At 40.9% G+C, this 21,814-nt stretch overlaps 1 protein-coding gene and 1 pseudogene across 6 annotated transcripts in view; one reads left to right on the forward strand and one right to left on the reverse strand.

Annotated features, from left to right (window-relative positions):
• Positions 1–21,814, reverse strand: part of SORCS1 (sortilin related VPS10 domain containing receptor 1) — a 571,188-nt gene that overhangs the window by 297,183 nt on the left and 252,191 nt on the right. The gene's annotated exons all lie outside the window — the stretch shown is intronic.
• On the forward strand, positions 1,186–2,191 carry LOC122709299 (annotated as a pseudogene). Its single transcript, XR_006345466.1, has one exon. The product of XR_006345466.1 is annotated as a 60S ribosomal protein L5-like (transcript).

Below are 21,814 nucleotides of genomic sequence, written 5' to 3' on the forward strand. Positions count from 1 at the left end.
ACTTTGGCCACCTGATGCAAAGAGCTGACTCACTGGAAAATACTCTGATGCTTGGAAAGATTGAGACCAGGAGGAGAAGCGGGAGACAGAGGGTGAGATCGTTGGATGGCATCACTGACTCACTGAACATGAATTTGAACAAACTGGAGGAGATGATGAAGGACAGAGAAGGCTGGCATGCTTCAGTCAATATGGTCATGGAACAGCAAGGAGTCAGACATGACTTAGTAACTGAGCAATAACAATATCAAGACATGTAAGAACCAGACAACCTCTAGAAGCTTAGAGGAAAGGGGATCCATATGTCAACAGGAAGATGAAAAGTACAAAGTGCCAAGAGAAGAATGCATCAAAGATACACATGGTTGAAAATGAAAATGTTAGTCACTCACTCATGTCTCACTCTTTGTGACCCCATGGACTATAGCCTACCAGGCTCCTCTGTCCATGGACTCCTCCAGGCAAGAATACTGGAGTGGGTTGCCATTTCCTTCTCCAGGGGGTCTTTCCAGCCCAGGGATTGAACTCGGGTCTCCTGCACTGCAGGCAGATTCTTTACTCTCTGAGCCACCAGGGGAGCTCAGGGTTAGTGGTTAGAAAAATTACATCCCTGAGCTGGTGGCGAGTGGAGGGCACATAGCCTGGGTACTTACACTGAGACTTGAAATAGATCATTTACTGTTCTTGACATAACTTCGGGGTTCTAATGGCATCCAGATCTTCCTCCCCTTCCTTGGAAAAACCCATGAAATCAGAGAAAGATGAACAGCCATAGAATTAGGAAAGTAAAGTTACTGCTAAACCTGGCCAAGTTTGGAGAAATCCTACCTAAGTTTCCCATAAATGGGACATGGGTCTATGTGATAGAAAGGTCAACCTATATTTAGACATCTGATCTAGAATAAGAAGGAAAGCCAGGCTCCACGATTTTTTACTGAGCCACATTATTTGTTAACTTCAAGAAGTAAAATTAGATTAAACAAATTATTAAATAATAGTAGTATTACAATAAGAAATCAGAAACACTTTCCAAAAAGAATTACTGAGTGAAAGAGCAAATAAAAATGTCAATTAGAGACTAATTAGAAAATAATGAAAATGCAAATACTACTATCAAAAGATGTGATATAACACAGCTTAACTAAGCAAATGTTTAAACTCAAAATGTTTTAATAATTGGCTGCAGCTCTGTGACAAGCCACGGAATCGGGGTTCTGTTCCGCAGGATGGGGTTTGTGAAAGTTGTCAAGAACAAGGCCTACTTCAAGAGATACCAAGTGAAATTCAGAAGAAGGGGAGAGGGCAAAACTGACTACTATGCTCGGAAACGATTGGTTATCCAAGACAAAAATAAGTACAACACACATAAATACAGAATGATTGTTCGTGTAACGAACAGAGATATCATTTGTCAGATTGCTTATGCCCGTATAGAAGGAGATATGATAGTTTGTGCAGCTTATGCTCACGAACTCCCAAAATATGGTGTGAAGGTTGGCCTGACAAATTATGCTGCAGCATATTGTACTGGCCTGCTGCTGGCCCGCAGGCTTCTTAATAGGTTTGGTATGGACAAAATTTATGAAGGCCAAGTCGAAGTGACTGGAGATGAATACAATGTGGAAAGTATTGATGGTCAACCTGGTGCCTTCACCTGTTACTTGGATGCAGGACTTGCCAGAACTACTACCGGGAATAAAGTTTTTGGGGCCCTAAAGGGAGCTGTCGATGGAGACTTGTCTATCCCTCACAGTACCAAACAGTTCCCTGGTTGTGATTCAGAAAGCAAAGAATTCAGGGCCGATGTGCACCGAAAGCACATCATGGGACAGAACTTGCAGACTACATGCGTTACCTGATTGAAGAAGACGAAGATGCTTACAAGAAACAATTCTCTCAGTGCATAAAGAACAACGTAACTCCAGACATGATGGAGGAGATGTATAAGAAAGCTCATGCTGCGATATGAGAGAATCCAGTGTATAAGAAGAAGCCTAAGAAAGAAGTTAAAAAGAAGAGGTGGAACCGTCCCAAAATGTCACTTGCCCAGAAGAAAGATCCGGTAGCTCAGAAGAAGGCAAGCTTCCTTAGAGCTCAGGAACGAGCTGCCGAGAGTTAAACCAAACCACAATTTTCTATCAAGATTTTTCAGGTAAGACAATAATAAACTTATTGAACAAGCAAAAAAAAATGTTTTAATAACTGAAGTGAAAGTAAAAATATATATATTAAATCTAATAAGGTAGCAAAATAACCACAATACTTACAAAAGCAGGAAGAAGAAAATAATAAAAATTAAAGACAAAAGAAAGACTTGGAGAAGAGAAAAAAGAAAAAGATGAAAATTGTTCAATAAATTCAGGAGTTGCTTCTTAGGGAAACATTAATGTGAGCTTTAATCTATGAATCTGATGATTTTATTATTAGAAAAATAAAATTAGAGAAGGAAAAAATACATAGTGTTTAAACAATATATAAAGCCCTCTATTCAATTTGACAGAAGAATATTTGAAAGCCTAGGACAAATACATTTCTAAAAAATTAAATATAATCAAAATATAATAAAGAAAAATCTTAAAACCTCATCAGAAATGTGGGACAAGATTATTAAAAGTTAACAAACTACTAGTCCTTTTTCCCTGTCTCCCTCTCTCCCTTAAAAGGTTATGGTTTAAGGATAATTTGCAAATTATTTAAAAATATGCTATTTTCATTCCAAGTAATTTTATAATTGAAATTGTCAGTTATCAAGAAAAATGGAAGAAAGAATAAATAAGCCTAGTATTTCAGGACTTTGTTTTTCCAATACTTCATTGTGTAACTCTGATCAAATCACTTCACTTCTCTGATTCTCACTTTCTCCCTCTGTAATATAAGTGTCAGTGCATGTACATGTTGAAAGACTGAATTGTAACACAAGTCAGCCAAGTCTACATCAGTTCTGGAAATACTGAATTTTAGAGTTAGGAAGCTCTAGAATGCTTTAAAAACATTCTCAATTTACTGTCAGTCCTTTCTGTAATCTACTGAAAACTCTGCACTATCTCTGATGTTATCCCCAAGTCAATTTCTATCCTCTTAAAACCCCAGTCTCAGCTATCTCATATCAACACTTTCCCCTCCTTCGGGGAAATAGGTAGGTTCAACAACCGTAAGTGATAACAGCAGGTGAGTCTAGTTTAAATAAAAACCAGAAATTCAATGTTCTGCTTGGGCCCCAAAGTAACTCTAATTAACAGAGTGCACAGTGTTCTGCTATGACGTGCTGGGGAAGGGGTTGAACCTAACAGAGGGATGTGCCAAGTGACCAACTTGCTATAATAGAAAAGAATCAGCCTCCAGACACTATGAAGGTCATATAGACCCCAAATGCTACTTCTCTGTGCCCTATTTCCAAGCCAGCAGACAAAGATTGAAAAGAAATGGTAATAACCATTTCTGTAAGGTGTATGGGGAAACAGTTACTGAGATGACTTTCTGTAGGTGTACATTCACTGAAACAATTCCATAGAGCAATTGTTCACACCATTTTGAGTGAAAGTGTACAATATTTCCTCATTATTTCCCAGCAGTGAAACTGCCAGGTCAAAGGATTTTATCCTGGTATTACACACAACAGTAACACATCAGAAGGAACCTAGTATCCAATGATGATGGTGTTGGTATAAGCATTGCTTGATATATCCATTAAATAAATATCATAGAATATTAAAATAATGAGGTAAATTGATTTTTTGTGACATGGAAATGTGATTAGTATATACTGATCTGAGAAAAAACAAAGGTAATAGATCAAATGTATTATGATTAAACTCTATTTGTGTCTACACCCATAGAAATAAAGAAGAATATATATGCACATAATAAAAGTATTTATCTGAGGGTGCTGGGATTACAGTGGATTGCACATGTTTTCAATTTTCTAATATTTAAAAAGTAAATGTTACTCTGATAATCTGAATAGTAATAAAGGTATACCCATTTGCTAAAAATTAAAATAATGGTATTATGAATAAAGTCAAAAAAGATTATGCTACATATATACACACTACCCACACTGTAAGGACAGTTCTGCTTCCAAATCTCCCAGCAAAGCTGAACTAGACACTGATCATTATTGTTCCCCTGAAAGCTTGAATGTACCCATCATTTGACTCTCAGCATATGTTGCTTTGAGTTCTTATTGAACCACTTTCTCTAGCTGTAGGTCTCCCTTTCGTGGTCAGAAACCCATGATTTATATGCATGTACTTATATGTCTCTCTATGTATTTGTACCTCTACCCTCCCGCCTCCACATCCAGCATGGCAGTTTACATACACACACACACACACACAGTCACATACAGAGTCACATTCAAATATTTGCATTCTCCCCAGTATTGTCAGCTAAACAGTTCCATGGGCTATGATCTGTGGTCATATGCCAGGGCCCCTTGTCCTAACTTCCCAATAGTCTTAGAAATGTCTAATAGACAGGATAAGTATTTTTAACCACTAAGGTGTACTAAGACATTTCACAGTCACACAATTATGGAGAATTTAGCTGTTAAATCTGAAGCTAACGTAACATACCTATCAATACTGAGGGCTTCTAGGAGCCCTTAGCATGGATCCTCTTTTATTTCAATGACCAATTTTGCCCCTTCTCTGGGCTGGTGTGGATAACATGGAAAGCATCCCTGCTTCAGCAGTGTGGGTGAGGGTCCCCTCCAAGGCCCAGCCACAGCACACCCTGAACACGGGAGGGAACTCACAACACAACTGCTCCCTTTGTGGTAGTGGAAGCCATCCTAGATAGACAGGCTGCATGCGCTGCTTCCCTAGTCAGCTCCCAGGTGGTTCACTGGTGACCTCAAGAACCATCTCAGCATCTAGGAGCGCCTCTAAAGACTGCTCCGGGGACCTTCAGGCTCTATCACCCAACCCTGTCTTGCCATCTTTCAACATTTCATTCTTTTGTTTTTTTAATCTTCATGGTACTTGTGGCTTCCCTGACTTTCTTGCTCCTTCAGATGCTTTGAAAGAAAAGTCTATCCATCTCCTGGAGTCAGCTTTTCCTTGAGAGCACACCACAGCCACCAAGCCTCAGTAGTTTGCCCTCACCACCCTTCCTTCCCTGGGGGTAGGATCCTAGCCTCCTTGGTGTTTGGGAGGAAGGCTCTGACACAGCCTTTCGAAAATTTGCAGAACCACATGGTTTTTGAGGATTGCATTCAATTTTATACTGGCTGCCTTGCTACCTGGCTTGCCCTCAATTCATAGATCTCATGCTGAGGACTCTCACTGATTTCACTGGGGTGAAAAGAATGCATTTCCTTTTGTCAGAAGTCACTATCTTTTCCTTACAAAGTGGCTATAGGTATAAAGTAGGGGAATGCATGATGGGGAAAAAATGATGAGAAGAGAAAGAGAGAGACAATATTCTCAGGAATAGAAAATTAGATAGAGAAGTGCCGACTCACATGCACACAGTTAGAGAGAGGGATCCGTTACCCCCAGACAAGAGCATCATACACACTCTGAAATCCACACATACATTCCCCACTTCACCTCTGCCAAGCAGCACACAGATGTGCCTTTTCTAGTTACTGTATAGGCAGTACTGTACAAGGAGGGGCGCATGCTTATCTATCCCAGTTAACATCTTCCTTTCTTTATCCCACTTCCTTCCTGAGATGTTTATGCATTCTCATAATGTTCCATTTTCAAAATTAATACAGCCCCAAGCTGGTTTCCCCATCTCTCTTACTTATTACATCCAGTGGCTATTTCTTTCCCTCTAATCCATGAAATTCTGTCCCCTTCCCTTGACATCTCTGCATATACACACTCCCCCACACAGAGACCCAAAAATATCTATCGGCACAATATATCTGCAGGTATTGCTGTGATGCAGTTGCTGATTTGTGGGGAAAGTTAAGTGTCCAGAGCTTGGCACAGTGGGAAGGAATTCATGCTTATATCACAGCAGGGAAAATGACTTTAAAAGTTCTCTAGCAATTTCTACTCACTCCCATCTACTTAGTGGGGATTTTTTTCTTTCTTTTTTTTTTTTTTAGCCATACCATTTCACTTTAGCAAAGCAAAACAACTTTTCTAAATTGGTTATGCTAAATAATTCTGTTCTCTGTAGCCCCTACTTCCAAGTTTAAATCTGATTTTGCTCCCCATTTGAAAAAGGCCTCCAATATGGTAGAAATGGAGGAACAGAGTTGAAAACTGGGGTCTTGACATGAGGAGCTTTATTTTCTACCAGTGCGTCATTTGAGATAAGCTACTTCACAACTCTGTGCCTTAGACTTTTTATATACAAAATGCAGCTGATGACAATATTGAGTAAAGGGTCTGTGTGAGGCATAAATGAGATGATGCAGGAAAGGTGATTGTCGGTTACCTGGCAGAGGGTAAACCCTCTTTAGTGTTCCCCGTAGAGAACCACACACGAGTTTATACCCCATCTTCACCACTCACTGTAAGAAGTATGCAGTATGTAGATAAATTATTATGAATAACATCAGCTAATACAAGTGTCTCCCCACAGAAGGTAAACAAAGCTCAAGTCACCTGTATTTACACTGCACAATTTTAACCTGTTAAACGACTATTGTCTACTGCACATGTATACACACACAATGACAGTGTGACTGGAGCAATACTGCTCCAGCTATGGTCATTTGTGAGTCACTACCAGGTTCCACCTGATCTCTGGACCACAACACATGCTACTATTTACTTTGCTTCTTTTTTTTTTTCTTTAAATCAACTGAACTATTTTTCTTAGGCCTGCTCTAAGATAATAACAAGAAAATTATAGATCTCATGGGATGTTAATCATTGCTTAGCATTCATAAAATAAGTGCTGGAAACAAACATTTTAAATGTGTTTATCCACGTTCCAACTATGATGATAGTTTCTGCATTTGGAAGAGGACTCATAAGACTTGAATTATTGCCCCCAAATATCATCCAATATATTATTATTGTCTGCCATTTTAGAGTCATTTAAACTCTCTAAGTTCCATTTGTCTTGTTTGGTACAGTTCACAGATGTTTTGTAAAGGTCAAGGGAGAAAATGTACATGAAAGCGTTTTGTAAGCTGTAAAGATCTGTGCCAGTGGACGGTGCTAATTTTCAGGAGATGCCCAAGAACTCTTCGTTGCTGTAGATTTAACTTCAACAACTGAACAGCTGGCTTTTCCAAAGAAAGAGTTTCCTTCGCCCACCAGATCCCCAGATGACGCATCCCTAAGGACTCCATGGGGGAGAGTGGCCCAGCCAGTGGCACACTGGGATGCCCTGGGGCCTTGGCACAGAGTCCAGAAATGAGAACAAAACTGGCAAATGTCTTTTTTCCTTCTCTTGACATTTTTTTTTCCTTTCAGTCACACAGCCTCAGCCCTATTCAATCAATAGATGAGCTTCATGCCATAGTATCAGAGAAGCAGGATCCTAAATTCAGTATCGGGCAGTACAGTCCCCAAGACCTGACCCCACTTGCACTCTCAGCGTTACAGAACGTTGCATTTCTGTGCCAGTCTGAGAAATTCTCTGGCTTCGTATCTTTCTTTAGGCCAATGGACTTCAATCCTGGCTGCACATTAGAATTCTATGAGGAATTTTTTTTTTTTTTAATACCAGTCTGAGCCTCATCCCAGAGCAGTTTAAGTAGAATCACTGGTGGAGGTAGACATCAGTTTACATCAAAAGCTCCTCAGATACGAAGCCTTCTTGGGAATCACCACTTATAGCTAACCATGGCCAGACTGTAAGATGGTCCCTACTGAACCTGGAGAGAAGTAGGAATAAAATTCACCTATGGGGTCGCACAGAGTCGGACACGACTGAAGCGACTTAGTAGCAGCAGCATGTACAAATCCTCTCAGTCCCAATAATTAAACAGGAAACTAAAGAAAATCAAGCAAAATACAATAGCAACCACTGACAGTCAGCCAGGACAATTTTTCTCCTTAGATGATCTTTTTACTTCTTGCACAGATCTTGTTATAGATTCCAGTCCTCACCTTGACCCACAAGAATCAGAATCTCTGAGTTGAATTTGCATTTCAACAGGCTCCCCAGAGCATGGAAGTCCACAAAAGCTTAGGACCACTGCTCTCCATGTGATTACATTAATTAAAGAGCTACTGCATACTTTTTTTGGGGGGGGGGGGGGCAATGTAATTCTTTTTCTTTTTTTTTTTTGTGGCAGGGGGTGCAGCGTGGGGGAGGGGTCTCTGCTCTGGTTGTACAAGAAGAACCGAACTATATGAGCTTTAAAAATACATACCTGGGTTCCAGCCAGGCATGCAGGTATAGGACCTGCATTGCTGAATTTTTTCTAAAGCTTTATATAGGATTTTGGTAGACTGCGAACCTCTGTTACAAAGGCGATGCTACTTAAAAAAAAGAAAAAGAAAGGAAAAAAATATGCAGGAGCTGTATTTCAAAAGTATCTTTCCTTCGGTCAGGTGTCATTACCAAAACTAATTCCTCTATGCCAATTCTCTTTAGAATGAAAAAAAGAAAGTCTCCTTCCTGTCAATTTGCCTTCTGCACAGAAGGGAACACAGATTTACAAAGTATTTAAAGCAGTGGGCACTCTGACCGTTCATTATTCAACACAGGAACCAAAGGCTCCCCAGGCATTATTAAACAAATTGATGAACACTGTGGCTGGATTTAGACTGAAGAAAAATGCTGCTGGAACTGAAATACAATGATTCTTCATCTAAACATCTTGTGAGTAAAGACTCAAGAACTGATTTCATGAAGTTTCCTGTAGCTGGTGACAGTATTTACATCTCAAAAGCCCACTTCTGCCTTCTCTGTGATGTCAGACACTGGAGATTTGGAAAATGAGCACAGGGTGAAATGCAACTTAATTCTCTCCATCAAGGAGAGACAGGTTTCAGAGCTCACCCTGTTGGATGGTGTGCGTGGTGAGGCAGTCATTATGGCCTGAACAAATGGAAACCAAAGCCGATTACTACTTCCACTGCCTGGTTTGCTTTTGGACTTTGAGGCATGGGAGATGGAGTGCCAGTCTGGCCTGAGTTCACGACTTAACACAGAAGGATAATTTTTCCTGTAAATCCTGAAGGCAGGGTGAAGCCCCCAGAGCAAGCCACACTATTACCACTCAGCAGGGTGACTCCTGGAAGTGGGCATTTGAGGGACAGAAGCCTAAGAAACGTCCTTGTGGTAAACGCACATTCTCACAGGTGACAAAAGGGAAAAATAAGAGTCAGCTGTCACTCAAAGAGAAAAGGAAATACAGGTTGAGCCCCTGCGCTCACCAAACTAAACCAACCCCCACACACAGCCAATCAAGAGGAAGACAGCCATGATTTTCCACCTCTCCCAGATCTGTGATTGGCTTCTAAACACTGTCATCAATCATCCTAATAAGCACTTAAACAGTAAATCAAGGGCTATTAAAAACACTTCTGACATTGAGCTCGCTTCCTCCAGCAAATCATAAATGCCCAGAATTTACAACATTTGCTGAGGGTGGAGAGAAGAAGTTGCTGGGTTTTAAAAACAAATTTATTAGCTTGTTTCTTGTACTGGGTTTTCCGCTTCTCTTCCCCCTGAGATAGTGATAAACTAAAATTGTTGAATGTCGTAACGGACTGCTAAATTCGTGGTTAGGGTTCATATCATTATCTGAGCTATTCTGGATTTCAGTGGGGTGATTTATAAGTGTGCTCTGGCAACAAGCCAAAAAACATGTTCTCCTTTACTAAAGGGGCCCAGGACTGTTTGATCAACATCTATATTCAAAATTCAAGGTAGTGAAATAAGGTTGCAGGTCATTCCCTTCACAGTCAAAATCCTGGGGGCCAAAGCCAAATCCAACTGGGAAATAGACTGAGTTAGATGGTAGCCACACACTGTCACTAAGTGAGGCAAACCTGGAAAGTCATTTATCCCCTCCAGACTCCAATTTGCTCAACAGTAACAGGCATGATTCATCTAGGTAACTCTGAAGATCCCTTTCCAAAGCATATGATCATTCAATCAGCTCATTAGACAGCAAAGTATTAATCAGCTACTTCAGGGCTTATATGAATGGCTAATGTGAGACTCCCCAATGTCCCTCCTTCCAAATTATGTGCCCTGGAAGTGTCCCCCACTTTGCCCTGGCAAATCTGATTCCTTATCCTTCACTTTCTTTCTCCCCTCAACACATGCTCAGCACTGAGTTTTGATTTAAACTCTCTTGGCTCCCTGCTTAGTTTCAGGTTAGCAGCACTTCCAGCTGGCGGGGCTGGGATGCACCCATTTTTAAGTCTACCGATTAACAAAAATGGAACTGTGATGGGGGCAACGTGGCAGCTGCTTGAAGAGTGTCACCTTTTAGTTTAGCAGGAGCATAGTGGTTGCTTATCAGCAGCACAAACTCTGCGTTTGATAATTCCCCTTGATGTCTCAAACACACCTCAAAATCAGCTTTTCTAAAATTGAGCTTGTGATATTCTTCCCCAAAATGGGTCCTGTTTCAGAGATTCCTCTCTGGGTGAAGAGTACCATCATCTACCCTGCTGTCAGACAAGACATCTAGCCTTTATCCTTGGCTCTCCCATCATTTTTATCCTTAACTCCCCCATTTATTTTTTATTTTTTTACTGGTTTATCCCAATCCTTACCATTTACTCCCTGAGCATTTCTTGAATATGAGCAAACTAACGCATTCCCATCAATATGAACTTAAGCTATGCACTATCCCTCTCCTGATTTTCTGCACTATTTTCCTACATGATTTGACAGTATTTTCTCTTGGATCTTCCAAAGTGCATATTTGCCCCCTTCTCCCCATGCCCCACCCCAACTCTACTTGCCGACCCTCCCTCCTTCTTCCTACTCTTGCCTACTAGTGCGGTCACATTTCACCCTACTTCCCATGATCCCTCTCCATCCCACTCATACTGGAGTTCCTTCCCTTCTTTCTTGCACGGTTCCTCCCTCCACACGCCAATACCTCAGCAGAAGTCTTTGCACCCTTCCTTTTCAGCCCACTTCACCTGGGCAATTTCTACTTGCCTCTTGCTCAACACTTTCTCTGAGAAGTCTGCCCTGTCACTACTCTCCAGTGAGAATCCTCTAATCATAGGTTCAGTTCAGTTCAGTTCAGTCACTCAGTCATGTCCGACTCTTTGTGACCCCATGAACTGCAGCATGGCAGGCCTCCCTGTCCATCACCAACTCCCGGAGTCCACCCAAACCCATGTCCATCGAGTCGGTGATGTCATCCAACCATCTCATCCTCTGTCGTCCCCTTCTCCTCCTGCCCTCAATCTTTCCCAGCATCAGGGTCTTTTCAGATGAGTCAGCTCTTTGCATCAGGTGGCGAAAGTATTGGAGTTTCAGCTTCACCATCAGTCCTTCCAATGAACACCCAGGACTGATCTCCCTTAGTATGGACAGGCTGGATCTCCTTGCAGTCCAAGGGACTCTCAAGAGTCTTCTCCAACACCACAGTTCAAAAGCATCAATTCTTCAGCACTCAGCTTTCTTTATAGTCCAACTCTCACATCCATACCTAACTACTGGAAAAACCATAGCCTTGATTAGACGGACCTTTGTTGACAAAGTAATGTCTCTGCTTTTTAATATGCTGTCTAGGTTGGTCATAACTTTCCTTCCAAGGAGTAAGCATCTTTTAATTCCATGGCTGCAATCATAGGTTCTTATAAGGACAAATATTCATTTTCTTAGCACTTAACTTATACATGAATACTTATTTTTGTTTTTATTTCAGTGGTGGCTCTCCCACTAAACTGTAACCTTCCTGAAAGCTGAAACCATTTCTGATTTTGCTCACCAATATGCTCCCAGGGTCTAGTATATCAAAAGCACTCAAACGTATTTATTGAGTGAATGAAGTGGATGGTTGATGATAGCAGTTAAGTTTTATTTTTTTCCATAGCACCATTGGCCATTCCAGGTCCAAGCCCTTGCTTTTAGTATGTGATTTTTCCTTGCCTAGAGACCTCTTAAGGCCAAGTTGCTTGTACCAATCCCTTTAAAAAGAAGGACCTACTTTTCAAAAAATTCTTCCTTTTTTTTTTTTTTTTTTTTGGTCACTCACATGCAGTGTCACAATAGAAAGGGCCCATTTAAAAGCATGCTGCTAAAAGTCAACGTTTATGACTCCCTTGTCTTATTTCAGCCCAACTTGTCCAGATTTTTCTATTTCCCTTTAAAAAAATGAGACCTACTTACATCTTTCTCCAAATGTTGCTGTGCAACCCCACCCCAGCCAACTTCCTATGCCCTCCTCCAGATATTCCCTGGTGATTTTCATCTCTATTTATTTCTCCCTTCTCTGAAATCTTAGCAGGTTTATTAGCTTGGCTATGCTGAATCTATATACACAGGCACATACCTCCACACAAATCACTCAAATTCAAAAGTCTTGCCCCTCCCTCAGAGCCTGAGGCACATGCCTGCCTCTCTCTGCTTATCTTTCTCTTCCTTTGCTTTCTCAGTTTAAATATCCTGTTCTCAGAGAGGCTTGCCCTGATCACCAAATCTAAAGAACTTCTTCCTGTCATTCTTTCTCAGGGCAACAGTGATTTTTTTCCCTTCCAAATACGATTTCTCCCATTACACAGTGAATTTTGTGTGTCTTCTTCTTTTTAACAGGTGTCCTACTCAGTAAATTCTAAACCTCTTGGAAAAAGGGCCCTCCACAACTACAAACCATCTAAAATCTTGCAGAGTCCCTGGCACACTATAAGTACTCAGTAAATATTTCTGGATGTGGAATTATTTCAACTAATGGATGGGTGTATTGTTCCAGCCTCTGGATTAGGGCTCTAAATTACTCAAGGTCTGAAATAATTAGTCTCACTTGTTTTGTATCCCTCACAGTTAGGTGAGGCCAGGCTATGTCAGGTCTGGCACTATAGACATTTGGGTCCAATAATTCTTTGCTAACCTAATAATTGTTTGTTGCATGTGGCTGCCCTGCATACAGTAGTCACATCCCTGGCCTCCACCCACCAGATGCTGGTAGCAAACACCCACCTTCAGTCATAACAACCAAAAATGTGCCCAGACATTGCCCAATATCCTTGAGAGCAAAATCCACCCCTAGAGTCCTCCTGATAATCACTGAATTAAATACTTAATTTGATCAATATTGATTAACAGATGGCAAACTGGCTTTACCTCTGGGATCTACAGAGTCTCTCAATATCTTGGTGGAATTGCTTCAATACAGCCAAGGAATAGAACAAGTACCTAAAATATCTGACGGCTCCCATGAGCAGTGCACACTTCAAGTGTTAGAAACTGAAGCCAACTTGGCCAGGAGCCTATGTAACTTCTGCCTTAGTAATTGTTTTCTCAATAGTTGCAACTCATTGGAACATCCTTGGAACACTAGGTGAATTTATATCTTGTTTTCTACTCCCTGAACTCACCAATTAAGTTCTCATCATTGTAACTATTTTTTTCTTTTTATATCTTCCAGTCTGCTACATCCTCCTGAGGGGTAAGAATATGCACCTGTTTCACTGTGCTGCCTTCTGTGATTCACAAGAGGACCTGACCAAAGTGGCTCCTTAATAAAGAATTTCTGGTGAACTTTGCCATTTGCTGTGCAAATATATATATATATAAACATATATATATATATATATACATATATCTATATATATAAAACATATATATATATATATATGTTTTAATCAAACAGTGAAAGACACATACACAGAGAGAGAGAGAGAGAGAGATGGAAGATGAATTGAGTAGTGTATTGGTCTAAAATTGTGACAGGACTGAAAAACAAGTAATTATCTCCTTACCATAAGTTTTGACATCTGGGCTCAGAGGCAGAGAGAGGAAGAGGCGAGACTGAAAAAAACTTCAATTTTTATTTTTAGTGGTAGTTGAGAAGAACTAGCAGGAACTTTCATAATGAATGGCTTGAAAGTTGTATAATACAGAATGCATTTTAATGTCCTCTATAATACTGACCACTTAAAACACCTCTTTACAAAGAGGGAATGAATGATGTCAATGTTCTTTTCATTGGAAAATTAAATGCTTGTTATATCTTAAGCATTAGACTATCATGTAGTCTCATTAGATGATACTACACTAATGGCAGAAAGTGGAAAGGAACTCAGACCCTCTTGATGAAGGTGAAAGAGAAGAGTGAGAAAAAGCAGGGCTAAAACTCAACATTCAAAAAACAAAGATCATGGTACCCAGTCCCATCACTTCATGGCAAATTTTATTCTCTTAAGCTCCAAAATCACTGTGAATGGTGACTACAGCCATGAAATTAAGACACTTGCTCCTTGGAAGAAAAGCTATGACAAACCTAGACAGTGTACTAAAAATCAGAGGTATCACTTTGCAGACAAAAACCTGTATAGTTAAAGCTAGGGTTTTTCCAGTAGTCATGTATGGATGTGAGAGTTGGACCATAAAGAAGGCTTGGGGCCAAAGAATTGATGCTTTCAAATTGTGGTGCTGGAGAAGACTCTTGAGAGTCCCTTGGACAGCAAGGAGATCAAACCAGTCAATCCTAAAGGAAATCAACCCTGAATATTCACTGGAAGGACTGATGCTAAAGCTGAAGCTCCAATCCTTTGCCCACCTGATGCAAAGAGCCAACTCACTGGAAAAGACCCTGATGCTGGGAAAGACTGAGGGCAGGAAGAGAAGGAGGAGACAGAGGGTGAGATGGTTGGATGGCATCACTGACTTAATGGACATGAGTTTGAGCAAACTCCGGGAGATGGTGAAGGACAGGGAAGCCTGGTGTGCTGCAGTCCATGGGGTTGCAGAGTTGGACAGGACTTAACAAATGAACAACAATAAAGTACTAGGGCAACTTACTTAAATTCCAGTCTTCTGATTTAAATCTTACGTACTTTCCACCCTGACCCCGCCATCTCTCATAAGGAACACATCTAATAACCCCCATCTTCTCTTCTGCCAGTTCTGGTCATTTTACTTTCTTACTCTTGAGCACAGTCTGCCTGTGGAAAGAGTATCTGCTGAGACCTCAAACCAGGAGCATGTAAGGATTCCTAGGACACACACATCACTTCATAATCTGAAACCTCAATTTAAGTGCTTTGTCTGGATTATGACAGGGCTGTGTGTGACCCACAATACCATCATCTGTGATGCAAATAAACAGGAAATTCCTTGAGCTAATTGCTTCAGGGGAGGCTTAATAGTGCTACATAGTAAATGGCATGAAGCTGCACAAAAGCTGGATAGGATTTTAGCTCTCACCTCTAACAAAACAAAAACAACAAAAATTAAAAAAAAAAAAAAAAAGAAAAACTTTTCCCCATAGATTAGGAGCAGCAGGACATAGATGGACTGACCATATATGTCCTGGCTTGCTCAAAACAATCCCAAATTACTCCTGTGGTTTCAACACGATTCGTTCTAGTGTCCCTTCTCTAAAGGGTTTCCATTTGGAAGCTAATGGCACTGTCACGCTAAATATAGTTTAGCACAATTTCACATTGTGCATGACAGGTTTAGTGTATCTTCAAGTTTAAGGTATAATCACATTGAAAATGGTCATGCTTCATTCCCAGAGGTTGTTCATGACATTAGATAGGGTTTTAGGGGGTAGGTGACAAATTCCTCTCCCTGTCTTCTCAGGCTACAATATCACGTCTCAAAAAAGGAGTTTTATACTCAGAGATTAAATTGCCAACATCTTTTGGATCACAGAAAAAGCTAGAGAATTCCAGAAAAACATCTACTTCTGATTCATTGACTATGCTAAAGCCTTTGACTATGTAGATCACAACAAACTTGAAAATTCTTAAAGAGATGGGAATACCAGACCACCTTACCTGCCTCCTGAGAAATCTGTATACAAGTTAAGAAGCAACAGTTAGAACTGGACATGAAACAAAGGACTGGTTCCAAATTGGGAAAGGAATACATCAAGGCTGTATACTGTCACCCTGCTTATTTAACTTATACCCAGAGTACATTATGCAAAATGCTGGGCTGGATGTAGCACAATCTGGAATCAAGATTGCCTGGAGAAATATCAATGACATCAGATATGCAGATGACACCACCCTAATGGGGTGCTGCAGTCCATGGGGTCACAAAGATTCAGAAACAACTAGGTGACTGAACAACAACAATACTCAAACCACTGGTATCCCCATCACCACAGGGTTCCAGGGAACAAGAGGCCACTGCAGAGAGAAAACCAGATGCTAAGCATGAGCTGCAAGGGGTGGCCCAGGACCAACATGTATCTGTAAGCTAGACAAACATGACCAGTGACTTAAAACACAATTTTGTTTCTATCTTCTCTTAAATTTTATTCTTTGGGAGCAAACTTCCCATACTCCTGAATGAAATGACTGACATATCCCTTTTATGTTTATTTATGTTTATTTTAACATAATAGATAGTCCCAAAGTCACTTTATAACATATGCATGGTCTTAATTCAATAAATAAAACGTCCAGCTGAAGACAGTAATCAAAAAGCTGCACTGGACTGTATTAAATCCTCTTCCTTTTCTCTCCCTCCAGCTCTTAGCTCCCACGTTGAGCTCCCTGACTCCTTTCAGGTTGATGCCTGTACTGTGGAACTCTCTGAGTCATCTAATCAAGCTTCTTCAAATCTTTTCCCACTGCCCTGTTCCAGGACAGCACTAGAGGGTGGAAGGACACGGAACAAGGGCCAGTCTTCCTTCTGCATGGTGTCTAGCACTCTGGGCTCAGCTGCTGCTGCTGCTGCTGCTGCTAAGTCGCTTCAGTCATGTCCGACCCTGTGCAACCCCAAAGACGGCAGCCCACCAGGCTCCCCCCTCCCTGGGATTCTCCAGGCAAGAGTATTGGAGTGGGCTGCCATTGCCTTTTCCATTTGTGGGCATAGCAGACGGTGAAAATAACTCTTTCCTTGATGAGGTTTTTCAGAGCCCTCAACTGGACCCCCTATCCTGAATTCCCATGATCAGCAGGGTTACAGCTCTTGGAGACCTTCTCCCCTGAGGGTGGTTACCTAGAAGCCCAATTCCAAGGCATTCCACTGTGAGGTCACCTTGTGCCTTCAGACAGGCTTGCTAAACATGACTTGAGAGGACCTCGAGACCCTATCTCCTTCACTGTTCTGTCTAAACACCCCTGCTTTCCCAGACTCCATGCACCAAAGGACCAACACCCTATTTGACCCACCATCTAGCAGGTGGTCAGCTCTTGCCTCTCCCTCTAGACTTTCCAGGCAAGAGTCAGATCCCAATTGTCATGCCACTTTAATTGTACCAGTCAAGGGTCCAGTGCCAGTCTTTTGCATTGCCAAATTTGAGGTGGGGGTGTAAGTGAAGTTCTCTTGATGTCCACTCCTGCATCACAACATCAGGGGGACAGGAAACAGCCCAGTACTCTGTCAACTCTTTCTCGTGAAATCCTCTTCATCCATCTCCTCACATGCAAGTCCCACTGCTTCCCCCTCCCTGATCTTTACCAGGCTCAACTGATGTGACAGGCATCGACCTTCTGAAATAGGGAAGATGGGATTCAGAGTATAACTTTCTCTGGCTCTCTTTGTAAGGATACCCACCTTACAAATTCTCTCACCCTCCTGACCTGTTTGCATATTCTCAATTTGCTTGAAAAGTATGAATGGCCTAAAACAGTTTCCCACAATCATTTCCCTAGTAAACCAGCAAACAGCCAGCAAGGGTTGAAGAGGGAGGGGAGTGGCTATCTCACACTTACCCTCGGAACCTATTGCACTGGCATCTCAGTAGCAATTATACAGACTCAGCAGAAGCTGTAAGTACCTATGCCCCTTTGTGAGTATTAATACCAAGGGTCTGGTGTCCAAGAAGGCAAAACCACCTAAGCAGGCTGACATCCTTCCTCTGTCCATTACAAATTCAATCTGAACAATGCTTATTTCTTTCCATGTTGCCTGAATTTTCAGAAAGTCTCTCTCTAGGGCCCTTACTTCCCATAATCTAAGCACCTCACTGCCACCAGGGAAATCTAAGAAATTGCTTTCCTGTGTGCTGTATCTTACACCAAGTTGAGAAATCCCCTCTGATCTGCTGAACTTTTGAAGTCCCAGAAGGAGAAAACACTAAGAAATATATAAAAAAGGTCAAAAATCTGAAAATGCCACTTGTAAATGGACAGACTTACTGAACAGCCAGGTCTCCTCAGGTGGTGAAGACTAAGGTTTGAAAAGGAATGAGAGGGATAAGCGACTTTGGGCTCTTTTGTTTTGTTCCAAGAACAAAGTTTTTATTTCCTTGGGGCAGGTTTCATGGGTCATGTACTCAACATGCAACCATCACTGTGCAGTAATGTAGAACCTCAACAGAGAAAGAAATTATAGGGCTGGCTTGTGAGTTAGCATCACTTCAACACGAAGACTGCAGCAGTATCTACACAGACTCCAATCCCCCTTTGAAATGTTTATAAGTGTAAGCACACAATACAAACAGAAAAAAACTGTTGATCAGAAAGTCACTGAGGCCATCAAATAATAGAATGGTTTAAAGGCTTTTTGGCAAAAAAAATAATAAGCACGTTTTCTTAGAGAAGGTTTAGATTCATCACAAAAATAAGTGGAAAGTACAGAGAGTTTCCATATGTCCTTGGCCTCCAAACACCCACAGTCCTCTTCATCATCAACATCTGCACCAGAGTGGTAAACTGATTATAAAGGAAGAACCAATATTGGCACACTAACATCACTGGAAACCCATAGCTCACCCTTGGTGTTTATTATATGGCTTTTGGCAAATGTATATAATGACATGTACCCTTGGTCCACCCTTGCTGTTTATTATATGGCTTTTGGCAAATGTATATAATGACATGTACCAACCATTTTCCAGAAGAAGAAAATTATAACCCACTACTATATTCTTGCCTGAGAAATCCCATGGACAGAGGAACCTGGCAGGTTGCAGTCCATGGATCACAAAAGAGTTGGACACGACTTAGTGATTAAACAACAACTCATCATTGTAGTATCTTACAGAATAGTTTCACTGACCTAAATATACCCCCTATATTCTAACTATTCCCCTGTTTTTCTCTCCCAAGATCCTGGAAATGACTGATTCTTTTATAGCCTCCATAGTATTAATACCTTCCAGAATGTCATACAGCTGGAACCATGAAGCCTTTTCAGATAAGCTGCTTTCGCTATGCAACATGCATTTAAGGGCCCTCCATATCTTTTCATGGTATGATAGCTCATCTCTTTTCAGAAGTGACTCATAACTCATTGTCTGGATACACCACAGTTTATTTATCCATTCACCCACAAAAGAAATCTTGTTGCATCCAAGTTTTGGCAATTATATATGAAACTGCTATAAACACCCAAGTGCAGGGTTTTTGTGCAGAAATAAATTTTTCCAGTTATTTGGGCAAACATGAAGGAGCAAAATTACTGAATCATATGGCAAAATTATGTTTAGTTTTATAAAAAAAAAAACAAACTGTCAAACTGTCTCAAAAGTGACTATGCCATTTTTTGCACTCTCAACAGCAATGAATGAGACTTCCTGTTACGCTACATCATCCTGAGCATTTGGTTTCGTCAGTGTTGTGGATTTTAGCCATTCTAAAAATCTGTAGTGAAATATTGTTATTATAATTTTCAATTTCTTTATATCACATGAGTATGGACGTCCATTCACATCTTTATTTTCCATCTGCATACCTACTTCAGTTCATTCTTTACAGTTGAGTTTTAAGCATACTTTGTATATTTTGGATAACATCCCTATGCCAGATGCTTTTTGCAACTATTTTCTGTCAGTCTGTGGCTTCCCATTCTTTTGCAAAGCCTTCTTAATGATCATCTACTCTTCCATTAAAAATAATTTGTTTTAATAAGAAATGCAGGCTGGTGGTGTCTGATAAACTGCTCAATGATTTAAAGGACTCTTTTAGCTTACTGGATATGATAAAACGGCCCAATCTGGTAAAAATATAAAACAAAGCCAAACAAAACCAAAACAAACAAACTCTGACATTTGTTAATAATAGGAAAATCCCACAAACCTCACTATTATATAGACATTACTTTATGTAAGGACCTTGTCGAGAGAGTTGCCCATCATTCCTCTCTTTTGATTTCTGCAGATATTAATGCTGATGCTGGAGAACCCCTGAGAGACAGATAAACAGGAATCCCCCACTCATTTGAAAAATGTTTTACATTTAACCATATTTTGTTTTGTTTTAGTTTTTGCATTTTGAATTAACATGATTATAGCATGAATTCACTTTTTTATTCTGAAACAGCAGACAAGCAAAATGTACTATTTGTGTAACTTTCATAAATATCTAGGGTTATGTTAATCTCTGTTCTGCTTTTAACAAATTTCAGATGCTCTGATTTCTGAAAACTGACTATTTGTTGGCTCCCTTGCAAGACAGTTCAGTTCAGTTCAGTCGCTCAGTCATTTCCGACTCTCTGTGACCCCATGAACCACAGCATGCCAGGCCTCCCTGTCCATCATCAACTCCCGCAGTCCACCCAAACCCATGTCCATTAAGTCAGTGATGCCATCCAACCATCTCATCCTCTGTCGTCCCCTTCTCCTCCTTCCCTCAATCTTTCCCAGCATCAGGGTCTTTTCAAATGGCTCAGTTTTTCACATCAGGAGCCCTAAGTATTGGAGTTTCAGCTTCAACATCAGTCCTTCCAATGAACACCCAGGACTGATCTCCTTTAGGATGGACTGGCTGGATCTCCTTGCAGTCCGAGGGACTCTCAAGAGTCTTCTCCAACACCACAGTTCAAAAGCATCAATTTTTTCGGCGCTCAGCTTTCTTCACAGTCCAGCTCTCACATCCATACATGACCAGTGGAAAAACCATAGCCTTGACTAGACGGACCTTTGTTGGCAAAGTAATGTCTCTGCCTTTTAGTATGCTGTCTAGGTTGGTCATAACTTTCCTTCCAAGGAGTAAGCATCTTTTAATTTCATGGCTGCAATCATCATCTGCAGTGATTTTGGAGCCCAGAAAAACAAAGTCAGCCACTGTTTCCACTGTTTCCCCATCTATTTGCCATGAAGTGATGGGACCGGATGCCACGATCTTAGTTTTCTGAATGTTGAGCTTTAAGCCAACTTTTTCACTCTCCTCTTTCACTTTCAAGAGGCAAGAGGTATTTAAAGAAACACACAGATAGTTTCTAATACATCCACTTAGAATATTATTTTTTAATTATCCTTTTACTCAATCCTCTAGTATGCATCATAGAGTACACAGCAGAAATACCATTCTGTAATCAGTGAGTTTTTGCAAACTAAAATACCGAAATCCTGGCAATAATGCTAATTTGGAGCAGGAAACGCATCACAATCCTGGATAAATGACAGTCTTCTATGTTGTTTTCCATTGTATAAGCACAAAGACCTGTTCCCCTATTCTATCTTCCTCGACAGCCAGAGAGAGCAGCTTCAGATTCTGCCCTGGGTCCACCGCTGACCAGCCACCACCCATGCCATCCTCTCTGGATGCCATGTTTCCACATGGAAGGGTATTCGCTTTCTCCTTTTGGACTCCTGGATGGGACCCATTGCCACATTTAACTGGCTGTCCCTGAAGCAAAAGTTTAATACCCCAAATAACACCAGCTCCCTGCTTAGCATGAAATTGGCTTGAAATACACATGCTCGTAAGCATCCCCTCTTGATGGCCTCAGGCTTTCTCACTGATGTGTAGCTGCTCAAAAGCCCCAGGACAAGTGCCAGGTCTCCCCAACCCTGAATACAATTCTTCCCCTCACTGTCCCCTCCACTGAACAACTGCTTGAGAGGAGAATT

Source organism: Cervus elaphus, chromosome 15 (assembly GCF_910594005.1).
Source record: "Cervus elaphus chromosome 15, mCerEla1.1, whole genome shotgun sequence".
NCBI classification, from domain to species: Eukaryota; Metazoa; Chordata; class Mammalia; order Artiodactyla; family Cervidae; genus Cervus; species Cervus elaphus.